At 37.3% G+C, this 13,514-nt stretch overlaps 1 long non-coding RNA gene across 1 annotated transcript; it reads left to right on the top strand.

Moving 5' to 3' along the window:
• Positions 1-9,035: 9,035 nt before the first annotated feature.
• On the top strand, positions 9,036-12,273 carry LOC136009303 (uncharacterized). The gene is made up of 3 exons (XR_010610474.1): positions 9,036-9,133; positions 9,631-9,675; positions 12,075-12,273. It is a non-coding gene; the product is annotated as an uncharacterized LOC136009303 (long non-coding RNA).
• The last annotated feature ends 1,241 nt before the right edge of the window (positions 12,274-13,514 follow it).

Here is a 13,514-nt window from a genome sequence, read left to right as displayed (position 1 = left end):
TAGGAGTTAACTCTTGCCATCTCAGCTCTGTTTTCTGTCTTTCTTATCCTGTTTTTGTCTTTAAGGACTTCTCTTGTACCATGCTTCACTTCAGTAGGACATAAAAATCAAGGCTTTTTGTATTTCTAGGAAGAAGATTCGGTATTTTCCCTTTTGCCACCTCTGGACCACAGGTTAGCTGATTCGATCTTCACTTTCCTCTGGTCTAAAGTTCAGGCTGCAAAGCCTTGTGACTGTTGTCAAAACCATGCTGTCCTCTAGACACAAGATTCACCTAGTCTGTCTACCCTACTAAATTCTTAATTTTGGTCTATAACTTACATCAAAGGTATGGATATTAGGGATTTGTGACCTATGTTAAAATCCTAGAGACTGGTTAGGTATGTTCTAATCTTTTCATGTTCTCTTATAGCTTTTCAAAAGGGCTGGGACAGGCAAATATATCACGCTGGTGTGTTTCATGCTGATAATGCCTGGAAGCAAATGTATGCTCTGGGTGCATAGCCATGTCAAATCTGTCTTACGGGGCTGATACTAGACTGTTAAAATGTCAATTTTACTCTTCCCCTGCAGAATGGATGTTTCTGAGGCACTTTTTGGAATGGATGTATTGATATATGGGTAGCTTCTGGGAAAGAGCAAAAACTCCAGACCTGCCATTAAATCAAAAGAGTGAAAAAAAAAGAAAAAAAGTGGGGAGATCCTGAAAACTAAGCCTACAAATCAGGTGGGGGGGTGGGGGGTGGGGTGGGGTGCGGGGAGAAGTAGGAGGAGGAGAGGAAGTGATTTATTAAAAACATGTTGGAGATTTTTTTTTTTACTCTCAAATAAGTGTTCCCTTAGTTTTAGAGTGTGTGATATGGAGTATCTGAGAGGTTACAGGAATTTATATTCTGAATGTTTTTCCCCAAAAGAAGTTATAAACCCTAGGGTTACACAGTGTAGCTAGTTTGTCTCTTTCGGTTACTTTTCTGACCAAATTCAAATATGTGACATGATGGTGGTATTCCTCAGATTTACTGTATGTGTAAGCTTAAAATGTGTGACTTCAACTGTATAGTATTGATCACGATGCAGAAACAGAAATCGAATGGTTTTTCTTCCATCTTGATCTGTAATTATTGAGTATTGTAGGTTGTCTTTACTGCTTTTTGAGAAGGTGAGATTCTGTTACCGGCTTGACGTATTTTGAGTTGAACACTTAACTGTGCTTATTGTCTGTGTCCATTTGCACTGTGGTATAGCTCCCTGTATACTTTATTTTTTTTTTTTTTATGTGCTTGGACTGTAGCAATGCCGTGTGGAATAAAAGTCACAATGATAACAGCAAAGCAATTAAGGATCTATTCCAGAGTCTATAGAAGTCACCCAAATGACTCCCATTCAGGACAGCTGGCATTGCATTATGCACTACCCAAATAAATACCTGTTGAAATAATTTCCCTTCAGAAGCCCTTATTCTATGATATGAAGTTATGATCATGTACAAAATCTAAGAATATATGCAGTTCCTTTAGGTAAGTTTATGAACTAGTCTTTAAAATTTGATAGCAAAGAGATAAGTTATGCATCATTCATCTCTACAGTCTGCAAAATAATCACTACTGGGAGCCCTTTTGCAGGATCTGAAACCTATGAAATTCTGTGAAACTTTTCCATTTGTTGTATGCTTAATTAAAGGCGACAGTAATTTTTGCCAATATCTTCCTGTTAAAATTTTTAGCCATAGACCATTGTTTTCTAATGACAAAAATAATTAACACTAAGACATGTTAATGGCTATGTTATCAGGTAATGGTGTCTTCATTAATGCATGGCTCTAATCTCTGCAATAACTTTGTCAGTAGCTGCTGGTGGAAGGAATACTTAGGGAGGAGGGAATGCTTTGATATACCGATTGTCCAAAGTCATTAACTGCATAAAACTCAATCGTGTCTACTTGATGGTGAGGCTACATCACAGATCTTTAAAGGCCAGGCCTGAATTCCCATGAATTTACAGTGGAAACTCTCAGTCACATCTGTTTCAGTTTTTTATGTATATACATTTTTTGAATTCAGATGTCATATAGTTGATCAGTGAGGGTTTATTTGAATATCTAGGGGGTTATAGAGGCTAATGTGCTAGAATAAATTCTGTGTTTGGATTCTGAATTGAATTTTGCGTCAGCACCTTATCTCTGCAGTGGCCTAAATCAGACCGTTAGATACTGGGTCCTAGAGATGAGCAGAAAAAATGAAATCTAATCTGGTTGTGAATTCCAAATGGCAGAGGAATGACCTTTTTTCTTTTTTTTTTAGGGTGTGATGTAGAACTTTAAGGGGTTTAGAGAAACTACTGTCAGTGTACTAGTGGCTTTAAGCAAGTTGATGTTGTTTATGACCTCTTGAACTATATACATGTGTGAGTATGTATATAGTATATAGGTATGTATATAAGTATGTTTCTTCTAAAGAGAAGAAATGTTTTTGTAAAGCTACTGTGGCTGGAAAAGCAACGGTATCTTGTAAATCAAAGTACAAATAAGCCATAAATATCGTATGCTATTAATTCTGTAGTTGACAGAGAGAAGCAAACCAGGGGAATCCTCATGTAACTAGTTTTGCTATTCTTCATTTAGATCAATTTTTTGGTTGAAGGTCCTTACATAGTTTTGCTCCTTTGCCTGTTTAGCTTCCAGCTTTTGGCCATTCTCCTGCAAAATCTAGTTGTACTTCAAGCACTGAAATAAGAAAGAATTTTTGCTTGCCTATGTATTACGCCTATGTATTAGGTATTTCCTAAGCTGGAGCTGCATGACAGAATTTTTATGACTTTTCTTTAGCTGTAGGTATTTGTTTTCTAAATGAAATAGTCGCAGCTTGCTACTTATAAATAACCGCATTTCTGTTTCTCATGCTTAAACCGCATAGGTTTACATTGTAAATACCTTTTTGATTGCAGTGTGAAGAATGTGTACTGGTGTCCAATAACTATACTTTTTGAGCATTTAATCAGAGGTATGATATTCTAAAGCAGTGGCTTAAGGTGAAAACAACAGGCTTTTTGGTTGGGGTTGGGGTTTTATGTCAATCTACAGCCTCCCTACCTTGAGTAAGGAAGTAGTTAGGTACTGAAGTATTCTATCCTTTCACCCACTTTGCCTAAATATTTTCCCCCAAGCTCTGAAGAAAACCCAACCTGAAAGCCTAGCATCCAAGACCAAAAAGAAGAAGCAGTTTGAAAGGAAACATATATAGGTGTGAAGGGGTTTTTTTGTGGGTTTTTTTTTTTCTGGTAGTAACATCTGTCTTGGCTAGTTTCCCCCTAGTTTTATAGAAAACCATAGTGGTCTGTCATTGGTTTTGTTCATGAAAGTGAGTGCTACCACTTACTCCTGTGATTTCTAGGCTGTTGTTTTTCTCTCATATTGCCAAGTGAAGTGTACATCACTTTAAAAACTACAGTAATCTTCAATGTAAATCTACTGCTGCTTTTAAAAGATCAGGGTATTCTAACACTACCCACCTGTGGATACCTATAAAAAATATTTATGGATTTGTAGCAAACTATCACTAACTTTTGAATATGCTAGTCTCCTGTTCAGAAATTTTGACTTACGAATGGTTCTGAAAATGTAAACCAGTGTTTTAGTACTGATAATAATTAGTATTGCCATCTGGCTGTAATAGAGCGTTCAATTTTCTGAAAAATGAAGCAAATGTCTGTTGTTTCTCTTTCATGGAAACGTCACCACTTCAGTATTTCTCTAATGAAATAAAAAATATGCCCTTATATCTCAGCTATCCTGTGTCTGGTGAGAAGGAAATGAAATCCTGTGTTTTCTTTCCTGTATCTTGTACAGATGCTATTTCCAGAGGTAGCTTTTGCACTATTTCAGTTCTTCATACTTCAAAGTATCACTTGTACTTGATGAAGTAAACACATAGGAAATTAAGATTTTTTATTGCTTAAATAATTCACTGGGAAAATAATGAAGGCTGATAGCTACAACAATGTTGTACTGGTTAGGGTGACTATTTCCTTGATTTGTTAACTTTCTTTCCTCTAACAATTAATAATGATACCTTGGCCACTGTAGAGGTAGTGTGACCTACAGAGGCATTCCATCTTAAGACAAACTATGAAGTCAGTTGCACTGGAACTTAGAAATTCCCATTTTACAGTTCTCTTTGTGGCTTATAAGTAGTATCAGGATAAGAATAAATGAAAGTACATTGTGGAGAAAGTGATTAAGACAAGTTGTAAGTCATGTCTGCTAATGCACTGTGGAAAGAGTGAGAATAGTCATAAAGACGAAAGTCAGTAAAGAAGAAACCCAGTCTGGAGGAGGAATTATGTCAGGCTTGTGCTTTAGTAATTGTTGTGAAGCACCTCTCACATTTTGTGGACTTCTTTACAAATATTTTTCTATTGAGTGAAAGTTTCGTATAAAAAGAGTTTGTTTCTGCTTTGTTCACTCATAAACTTCAAACTGTATGAAGCTGAGGGTCGGGGTTTAATACCATGTGAAACTCACTGAAGAAGATGTTTTCACATAGTCTGTTGACAATTCTTTCATCAGTTTTATGATGCTATAAGCTTATAAAAGAGATTCCTTTATGGCTTGTTGACTAATTCACAGTTGAGAGAGAGTCCTTAAAATACAGTTTCTGGGATCATTAGATCATTTATGGACTATACTTTTGTTCATTGGAATCAGTGGGAGAAATCGTGCTGTTCCGTGCAACATTAACGCTCCACTGGAAAAGGGTTTTGTAACATAAAGTGACAGTGGTTTAAAGAAACAGAGACAATCTACACTATGTATTCAGCACACAAATTGTTCTTCCTGTCCTGGAAAGCTATAATTATTAATGAAAAGTAGAAAAGTGATAAAGAAAAAATAGTTTGGGGAAAATTGGGAGAGTAACTCAGCAACTAAAAAGTGTAAATACGTTGAATGATTTGCCATCAGTTCCTGATTTCCATATAGAGTTTTTTAGACCTTTGTTTGACTGTCAAACAAAGAAAAGTTCTGTCATTTTTGTCCTTTGAAAGAGTTTTACCTTTAGAGAGGAACAAAGCATGTTGTACAACACAATTTTGTGTTTGTGGCCCAATTCCTTTTGCAATTTTACTGTGAATTGCCATTTTCTTCTGGTGAATGACTTGTCTTCGTATGACTTTTTTGACTAATCTTGTTTGATGTTAGTTAGAAGAGAAACCAAAGAAAGTGGTTCCTATTTCAGCCAATATTTTCCAGGTATTTAGAGAATTTAAATTTGGAGATTGGTTTCATAGTCTAAGATCTAATCATTCTGTAGTTTGCTCTTTCAGTTATGTAGTTGGTTATTAGAGCAATGTGGTGGTGTTTGTGGTGTCTGATTAGATGACTTCAGATTTCTGAATAGAAGGAATGCCAGAGAAGAGCCATGAAAATTGTAACTCTGGAGAGTACAGGGTGATTTATTTTGTTCCCAAGTAAGCTCTAAATTTTTAAGTAACTCTAAGTCTTCTCGCACTTTTTGAAGAAGCAGAAGTATGTCGAGCAATGCCTACAGAGAGATCCAGGCGAAACGGATAGAGGCTGTTTTGCAGGCTTCACGCTTCATTCTCTGTGGTCAGTATGCACAAAATAACAACAGGGTGCATGAGCATCCTCACACACTTGATTGCTGAGGTAATGGCGATGTTCTTGTCATCTTGAATAAAGGCACATTAATGAAGAGAGAGACACTAATAGAAAGCCAAAACATTTGCTTTAATACCTGCTTGCAGGCACCATAACACTTATTGTACCTTTGGAGCTGCTGGATGTATCCCTGGGCCAGCGAGCGTATCACTGCTTGATCCTTATTGCTGAACCAATGTCAGTGCCAGTGACAGATGGCAGGGACTTATACTCCATTCTTGTGATTAAGATAGATAAGTGTCTGAATGAACCTCCAAGGCAAGTTGATAATGTACAGAAAAAGCAAGTTAGTAGTTGACGGTCTGGAAATCAAGAGAAACATGACAATCTTGAGATAAAAAACTGTTGTAGCAGCAGATAAATACTTGCAGCTAATGCTCTGGTGGACAACATGATGGGAAGACTACATGACGGCTTTCTTTGTGTGCAACTTCTGTGTTTACCAGGTTGCATTTATGCTTCACAGTTGAACCACATGTGACACTCCAGTGCTTTTGTTAGTCTACCATGTAGGGAGTCACTGGAGATTTATTTTTATTTGCACCCTGACATTTAGATATTTTTAGATGTCTTTTCAAGCCTTTTCTTGGTTTCCAAATGCTCAATACTGTTGATTTCAGTATGTATAAGCAACTATATAGTTGTATTTGCTGGTTTTGCTGACATTTTAGAAAACAGTTTTTTTTCTTTACTGCTTTATACTAAAAGATTATTAATACTTCATTCATCAACTGCTCTGTGTGTGATTGCTCCTGAAGAGCTCTCAAAATCTGGCTTTTTGCTACTTATTTTCATTACTGCTTAATTAACAGAGGAGATGAAAATTAAAATCTTCAGCCCACTCAAGGATGAGAAACTGCTTTTTAGAAGAGGGATTCAGAACGTGGTCTGTATTTTGCCAAGTGAGTTGCAAAAATGCTGTAAATTTATACCAACATTTTCTCTATAGATTAGAAATACCGCTGCTTCTTGTCAAGAAGAAAATGTGGGCCATCCTTTTAATTTGTAATCCTTAACTTTGCTGGATTCAGAAACAATAGTAAATGCCTGAGAAACCTGTTAGTAGGTTTGGGAGTAAGGATTGGTAAGGTAAAATTATCTTCCCTCTGTGCCCAGTCTTCTCAGCTAATATATTACTGTCTCTACTCAGTGTAATACCATTTACCTAATACAATGTTATAAATAGGGTGCAAGTACTTGTGGTGCAAAAGAAGATTGGGAGCAAAGCAATTTCCTGAGCTTCTTGCTTTGTCAGTTTGTTGACAGGTAGTTTGAGAGAGCCAGGCTTTTGCAACAAAAGTGCTAGGCTTAAATAGCTGACGTCATATCATAGTTACCCTTACTTGTCTTATTTTAATTAACACCTCAGGGTTTGACACCTCCTCTGGTTTCCTATAACATAGCTAAAGGAATTTAAGGAAAAAACAAGGACTTAAGATAAATGTCCTATAGGGGAATCGGCTGTCACATTTTTAATTATTTAAAAGGATCAGAATTTGGTATCCTGCTCCAGGATTGTTGATTGTTTTAGTGTCAAGTTGATCCAAATTTAGTGCCAAATTGATCTAAATTTAGTCAGTAATGCTGAAATTGTAAGTTGCTGCTGTGCTTATCCAAATAAGTGACTAGGCATCATGGTATTAGTTGCTTGCAAAAGAACATATAGCCTTAATGTTCCATGGAAACAACAAAGATTATGGACTGAGGTGAAATGGGACTCAGAATGATAGTGAAAGAGCTGCCTATGATGGATTTGAGGTACAGACTCAGAACTATATTTTGACATGGGGGCCCTGATGGATGCCAAGTGGAACATGAGCCAGCAAAGTGTCCTTACCACAAAGAAAGCTGATGATATCCTGGGCTGCCTTAGGAAAAACATTACCAGCAGGTCAAAGAAGGTGTTCCTTCTAATTTATTCATCAGTGGTGTGGCCACAGCTGGAGTGCTTGCTCCAGTTCTGTGCTCCCCAGTACAAGAGAGACATGGGCATACTAGTGAGTGCCCAAAGAAGGTCCAAGAAGATGATTAAGGAACTGGAGCATTTCACATGTGAGGAAAGGCTGAGAGAGCTGGGACCATTCAGCCTGCAGAAGAGAAGGCTCAGGGTAATCTTGCAAATGGATATAAATATCTGACAGGAGGGTAAAAGGAGGATGGAGCTAGGCTCTTTTCAGTGTCGGGATCAGAGGCAACAGGCACAAACTGCAACACAGGGACATCAAGAGATGCTTTTTGACTGTGAGGATGACCAAGCACTGGCACAGGTTCCTCGGGGATGTTGTGGGGTTTCCATCCTTGGTGGTATTCCAAAGCCATCTGGACACAGTCTTGGGCAACTGTGTCTAGGTGGTTCTGCTTGAGCAGGAGTTCGGATCATATGACTTCCAGAGGTGCCTTCCAGCCTCAGCCCTGCTGTGATTTTGTGAAAATTCACACAGAATCCATTAGCTACCTATTCTTGAGAGACTGGCTGCCTCTTCGCAAATTCCTCAATCAGGAACTCATATGAACAGTGCTATGGATCAGATACTCTTTTTGACCTCCATGTGTGATTTCTCTTTGCTGAAGTTTAGTTGCATAGCTGTTGGAAATAATTGACATGAAAGAAGCAACCATATGTCATGGTTGCAGAAGAAACAAGTGTGTTAAAGTCACTACAGGTCAGATAATGTAGCGCACTTAGGGTAGCCCTTTCTTACTTTAAATGACTTGAACATATTTTTCTGTATTCAATTGATACTGGGAGGTTTTATGAGAAATTTAATCAGTCAGGCTTTGCCAGTTTTCAAAAACAATGTTGTGGAACAATATTTATGTGATATTAAACCACTAGGAGTTACCAGAAAGGCTAATTAAAGCAGAATGATATGCTAGTTTAAAACTATATTACATTTTTGTATTTCATTCATGTCTGAGTAGTTAAAATATGTATAGAAGAACATCAAACCAGCACACTATGTATATGTGTATACATTCTATATATTTAGCTTGTGTAGTGCATCATGAACTAGAATTAATTTGATGTGTGGATTTTTTTGTAAATAAAAAATGAAGTATGTGCAACAAACAGGACCACAGGTAATTAAACACGTACTGCTTGGCTTGTTTATCGCCAGTGCAAGAAATTGTTCCATATCAGCTGATAAAAGCTTAGTGTATGGTTCATTATGCATGTTTGTTTCAACTAAACTCTTTAAAATGCAAAATTAACTTTTATACAGGTTCATAATATTAACACTCTTATTACAGCATGGGAGTACATACTTTGCAAAAGATGACAAGGGTCTAATGTTATTTATGGTATTTAAAGTATGACTCCCAATTTTTCAGGATTTTTTTGTTATTTTACAGATAGGAATGTTTTATTGACCTAGAGATGGAGTAATAGGAAGACCAGTCGCTGCACTGTGGACAGAAGTGATAGATGGTCTGGCAAGATGCATTTGGTTTTCCGGGGTAAATATACCTATAAATGCAAAATAATTCCTTTCCTCATGCTGTAGGTGTCTCATTCAGTAAATAATATATTTCTGTCAAGCATTTTCATTTTGCAGCAGACTAAAAGTTTAGTGTTTGATGAAGAAAAGTGTGCATATTCTTAAACATCTTTCCCATAATCAGTAACACAGTTATAAAAATAATAGAAGTAAAAAGCAGCCTGTGATATGTTTTTGTGTGTCTTTTTTAAAAAAACCCAAACAACAGAGCAAACCCCCACCCCTGCTTCCCCCCAAACTCTACTGCTGCAAGAGATTGCTCAAATGATTGTTGGTATGTGTATGCCTATAAATCCAAAAAGCTCCTGAAATTTTCACTGCCCAGAGGTATGCAGTTTCTGATGGAAAACCTGATTTTACATAACAAATAATGCAAAGATGCTGAAGCCAGAAAGAAGTCATGGTGACTTACCTGACAATTGTTGGATTTGTCTTTTATTTTTTATTTTTTTACAGAACACATGCTGATATCCTCTTTTGATCCCTTTTCTTGGAAGCATTGTAAGTAAAGTAAGCACTGCATGCAGTAGTCATCCTTTTATTAGTGAAGTTTGTATGAATAATATATGCTGATTTGAAAATAGTATTGATATTTATATACTCATCCTAATGTTATGTATGGTTTTGATGTTTTAAGTGTGACACGGCAAATGTTTCTCAAATATTCACATTTTAAGTGAGGAGATATACTGCAGCAAATATGGAAAATATTTTATTAATCACAGAGCCTCAGATAGGTAGTCTTGAAATGGTTTCCTTATCTAGCTTGGGTTGTTTCAGTGACAGTGTTGCATGTCATGAATGGGTGAGAAGTCCTTTCCTGAAATTGGTTAGATGCAACCTGGGTTTAAGCAGAAGGACCTCCAAAGATTTGAGCTGGTGTTATCCCCACTTATTCCAGGGCCTGATGTCTATTTACTGACTGTCACAGCAGTAGTTTGAGTTTTTATCGTAGACAGCTCTGCAGATCAGGATCAGGTGTCTGCTGAAATAAACACTTGTATTTTTACCTTAAATCTGTGTCAGTGTTTTACAGAGAAATGTACGCCAACAAATACTGACTTATGAGATATTAGTGTCTGTTAAGCTGATATTTCCATGAAGTCTTGCAGGTTTGATCTCTGGAAAAAACAGTTCTCTCAATTTGAAAACTGAGAAGGGGTGGATTGACCCTGGCCAGCAGTTAAACTCCCACGCAGTCACTTGCCAATGGCAGGATGGGCAAAAGCAAGAGGTAAAGGGCTGAGATAAAGACAATTCAATAAATGAAGGGAAAAAAAACAAAACCCAGGTGTCACTCACCACCTCCTGCTGGCAGACCAATGCCCAGCCAGTCTTTGAGCAAAGGCTACTTTGATACAACTGGCATCTGCCAGTTTTATGGCTCAGCATGACATTATATGGTATGGACGATTGATTTGATCAACTTGAATCAGCTGTCCTGGCTGTGCCCCCTCACAACCTCTTGCCTAACCCTAGCTTACTCCCTTGAGGTGGCAGAGCGGCAAACTGAGGTGGCCTTCATGCTGTGCAAGTACTGTTAAGCAGTATCTAGAACACTGTTGTTTTATCAACAATTTTTTGGCTGTGAGTGTAAAATACAGCTCCACATTGGTTACTACTGAAGGAAACTAGCTCCAACCCAGCCAGACCAAATACAAAAACCAGTGGCGTTTATTGTGGAAATTAGAAAGATAGGTCACTTGGGAAAGTCCTGAAATGTTATGAATTTGTCCAGTAGAAAGAAGCTTGAGAACCAAAAATTGCTACAGAAGCTGTCTTTCTTGAAAACAGTAGGACACGTGAAAATATTCAGGAGTCCTGGAAAAAAAGCCAGAATTGGTTTTGATAGATTTTCATATTACTCTAAATAAGATCCTGGTTCTTGGAGTATGTATTTGTGGAGTGACCAGATTGCTTGTGGATAGATACTTGAGGCTTGTTAGGGATTAGTTCATGTATTTGACAGTTGCTGTGGAACATACATTTATAGATATTGTGAAAGGGCCCCAAGATCTCGCTGTTAGATAATTGAGCTCACCATAGAACTCACCATGTTTGTGTTGTAACTGAGGTGAGGGAAGCAAAGTTAGACATGAGATATGGAATCAATCAAAGGTTTGTTTGAATGCCTTCTCTGAGCTGGTCATTCATGAAGATATAGATGAAGAAAAGGGAAGAAAATCGACCCTTTTCTTTCAAAGTCACAGGTTTTGCCTTGCTATTGTGGTGGGAGAGCACTCCTGTACATGGCTTGAACTTTTGCCTAACCAAACTACTTTTCTCAAAAATAGCGGCTTTGCCAGTTGCTCTGCTCCCTTCGAAAGACTAACACAGGTGAAAACATAGCTACAGTTACAGAAATATTTGCTTCCCTTTTTGCGTTGTGCAATATTCTCCACCTTTAATTGTGCTTTATAAAATAAGCAATATGGAAAAATTGTGCCAAATATCTAGTCTCTACAGGTAATGATAAGAACAGTGACCTCATACAAAAATGAGTATTTGTTAAATGAGGAAAACCTAATAGGAATAATTGTCCCCCTGGAACAAATTGCCACTTTATACAAAACTGCAGTAATAAGTCTCACAGTGGCAGGTTTGGCATTGTTTTTGGAACATAAGGAACAGCTGGCACCTCAGCATAAAACAAACTATGTCAGCATCTGATGTCCAAAGCAAATTTGGCATTGAGGTGGTTTTTTTTTTGCCTTTTTTTTTTTTTTTTTTATTTAATAAGAAGGAGACAGATGTCCTGGAAAAAACTTCAATAGTGTGTGCATTCATAACACCTTGGTGTTTTTTGAATTTCAAAGTAGACACAACTGCTCTCTCCTATTGCTATGAGAATACAAGCTATGGCTTATAACTGCTTTTTCACAAAATTTCCTCTGAAATAGGAATACTGTTGATCATCTGAAGTAATGGCCTACATGGTGGAGGGAACAGAGGCTACCTTGACTTTAACACGAGGAAGGCAGAATGGGCGCAGAAGCACAGATGATGGGAGAGACTCTTGGTTGACTCCAGTCCAACCTCCTGCTCTGAGGAGTGACCTTTTTGGTCATGATGACTTTTATGGGAAACTGTTGCATTGAGATTAAACAGCAAGTCTTTCGTAGGAGATAACTAGACCAATGAAATACCATTAGCAGAAATTTAGAACAAATAGCGAAATGCAGTTCCCTTAATACATCGGTCATTGCATACATAGCAGTACAGTATAAAGTATTAGAGTGACCAATTCTGCTACTTGATTTCCAAAGGTGATGCAACTGCAATGGGCTGCTTTTGCTGTGAACTCACATACCTTTTAGAGGAAGCTCCATCAATACTATCAGTTATAGGCAGTTTTGTTAAGTCATTCTGATACCATCTAATTCAAATTATTTCAAAGCCAGTGCAGTTTTACACTCCTGGGGAGAGTCCTGTTAGAGCCTTGTGTCTACCCACTTTTACATGCATTCTTATTACAAAGACATATATAGTTCCCATTACACAACAGTTATATAAAGCATAAACATATATATATATATGTATGAAAATAGATAGATAATATGAACAAACATGCATGGGTATAATACTTCCTGAACTGCATTTCATTACTGGCTGTCTAATGGTACTGATGTTACTGGTATGGACATAGAATGTGATTCTTTCCAGAGAAGGAAGGAAGGAAGGTTATAAGAAAATGATCTATATAAAAGAGTTGGTGCATGTTTTCATGACATCTTGTGAGTTCTGCTGGTGTTTGTAAAAGTGTTTTTAATACTTTATTTTCCTATTTTCTTTTACTTTGAGAAAAGCTGCTAATGTTTTCTTGAGATGAAAACCCATTGGAAAGCAGTAAAGGCTCTGGCAACAATTAAAACCTATTATCGTACTTGTGTTTAATTCTGGTACAATTTATTTACTTATGTTTTTGCATTGGAAGAAGAGTTTTGTTTCCACAAATAGGAGTTGTTACTTTTTCTAACTAAAGACTGAAATATCCAGTTTTCCTGTATTTATATGATCACATTGTTTTCCATGCTGGTTGTTGCCTGGCAATAACATGTTCTTTAGTATTCTTAATAAAGGTGGCCATGCAGAATTGTTTTGTAGCATTGTCATCAGTTAGAACTGTTTATTAAACTGTGAGCTCCTTCTGTCTTCCTTTGACAGTTACGTATCACTGCTTTGTATTTTTTAGGCATCAGTAAGGGTAAGCCACTGGTTGCTTCTTTGATTGAAGCCGCCAAAGAAACCCCTCAAGGCTGTACAATGAAACACCTGTATTATTGCCACCTGCTGCACTCTTTCACCAATGCCGGAACATCTGCAGTCATTCAACTTCAGAG

This window comes from Lathamus discolor, chromosome 2 (genome assembly GCF_037157495.1).
Source record: "Lathamus discolor isolate bLatDis1 chromosome 2, bLatDis1.hap1, whole genome shotgun sequence".
Lineage (NCBI taxonomy): Eukaryota > Metazoa > Chordata > Aves > Psittaciformes > Psittacidae > Lathamus > Lathamus discolor.
Note: the sequence above shows the minus strand (reverse complement) of the source record. Positions and strands in the feature narration are given on the sequence as shown.